This window comes from Limulus polyphemus, unplaced genomic scaffold, assembly GCF_000517525.1.
Source record: "Limulus polyphemus unplaced genomic scaffold, Limulus_polyphemus-2.1.2 Scaffold149, whole genome shotgun sequence".
Lineage (NCBI taxonomy): Eukaryota > Metazoa > Arthropoda > Merostomata > Xiphosura > Limulidae > Limulus > Limulus polyphemus.
In genome coordinates, this window is record NW_013665759.1 from 697,542 (window position 1) to 699,531 (window position 1,990).

At 33.6% G+C, this 1,990-nt stretch overlaps 1 non-coding gene across 1 annotated transcript; it reads right to left on the reverse strand.

Moving 5' to 3' along the window:
* Positions 1-786: 786 nt before the first annotated feature.
* Trnat-agu lies at positions 787-860 on the reverse strand. Its single transcript has one exon. It is a non-coding gene; the product is annotated as a tRNA-Thr (tRNA).
* Positions 861-1,990: the final 1,130 nt, after the last annotated feature.

Below are 1,990 nucleotides of genomic sequence, written 5' to 3' on the forward strand. Positions count from 1 at the left end.
AAAATTAATTTATTGATCACTGAGTTGTTAAGTAGGACTGTCATAATATGGCATTAAAACTGTGTTTCATAAAGACATTCTGTGATTCTCATTGTTTACTTTTTTACGCCATCTCGTGGAAGAGCTCAAATATAATAGCTAAAGATGATATATATATAAATAATATATAATGCTTTATTGAGGTATCTAAATTCTTTGCTAGAAATAGAAATAACTAGTGCTATTAATCTGTGATATTCGGTTCTCTCCAGTGACAAAGTGGCATGTCTGCGGACTTATGCTTCTAGAAACCGGGTTTCGATATCCGTGATTGGCAGAGCACAGATAGCCCTTTGTGTAGCTTTGTGCTTAATAACAAAACAACAACATCGGTTCTTCTACATTGGTATTAATTTAAACAGCGTGGAAAAGATAAACGTCTGGTCAAAGTATAACACATAGAGTTAGAAATGGATTATGTGTAATACTATTTCCCCTAACGAAACAGATAGACAGAGTTGTATTTATACTGCAGTAAATAAATAATAACCACTAATTTTGACAAAGTGACAATCAATTTTCGTCACAGAAAAGGCAAACCGTTATAAAAAAGTACAACAATACATTCGTTGAGGAACAAGTTGAAAAGCACAAAGTACTTATTGTTTTTTATGAAAATTATCACAATTGGCGTCATTTAGTATAGTTGCTGAAACTAGACGACATTGGGTGAAACTTGGCGCACTTAGTAATGAAAGGGTAGTTATCACCATCCACTTTATACTGACTCCAATATGCTATCCCGCAAGGCACCGGTGGGATTCGAACCCACGATCTCCTGTTTACTAGACAGGCGCTTTAACCATCTAAGCCACGGCGCCACCGTAAAAAGAAAAGATAGCATATTTACAAGTTCATGCTTGAAACCTAACAAAAGAAAAAAAAAGAAAAAAGAAAGGTGATGAAATTAGATAATTTTATCGAAAGTTATGTTCAGTTAGTTTGTAAACACTATGCTAAAGACAGTAAAGACATCTAATACACCGAATACAGGTTTTTGGAAATATAACCATCCTGCGCTATTCTGGTCACTTGCGAGGGTAAAAGATATTGTATATATACATACATTGACCACTAATTTGAATAAAATATCTGTTCTATATTTTGGTCAAATTTACCCATCTGTAAAAAGCTGTTGGGAAAACAATCAGGTTTTGATTATGAGAGATTATACAAATTACAAGCTATAATGTAAATATATTACAAATCTAGAGTAATAAATAGGCATTCAGAATTTTCCATAAACGTATTTACTGTGATATCGTAAAAATGTATCGTAAATTACTTGCTTACCGAAAAGTTGGAGAAAAATTTATTATGTGTTTTTTATGTAGCTTGAAATTAGTTGATATTATTGTCAAAGTTTTTGATAATTTGAGCTACATCATCATATATACTATAAAACAAACTAAAGCAAGAAAAAGCAGTAGCAAGTACAAAAAAATGATAAATATTCCATTGTACAAACAATGGGAACTAAAGGGAAGGCAACTAATCAACAGCACTGACCATCAACTCTTGGTCCACTCTCGTCTGATCGTACAGTGGTATTTGACTGTCATTGTTATAGTGTTCACACGATACAAAGTAAAGAGCACGTATTTGCAACAATAGGTTGTGGTCCATGGATTTTCAGATTCACAAATCGAGCACACTAACCACTAGGCCACACCCAACTAGTCTTAAGCTTAGAGGTGTTTACATATGTTATTTATGTACATTGGTGTTCAACGGAGAAGTTTAAAGTATCCACAAAATGCAGGTTCAGGGTTGTTGTGGAAAGAATAAATTGAACTTAGATGTAAAAGGAAAAATAAGCAAACACAAATAAGCAAATGAATGTAATCTTTATTCTCAACAGCACGTTTATGTTGAAATAACCCACTGGCTGTTGGGGTCGAGGGCAGGAATGAAAACTGTCAAAAAACGAAAGACAAGTAGCAAGAGAGGG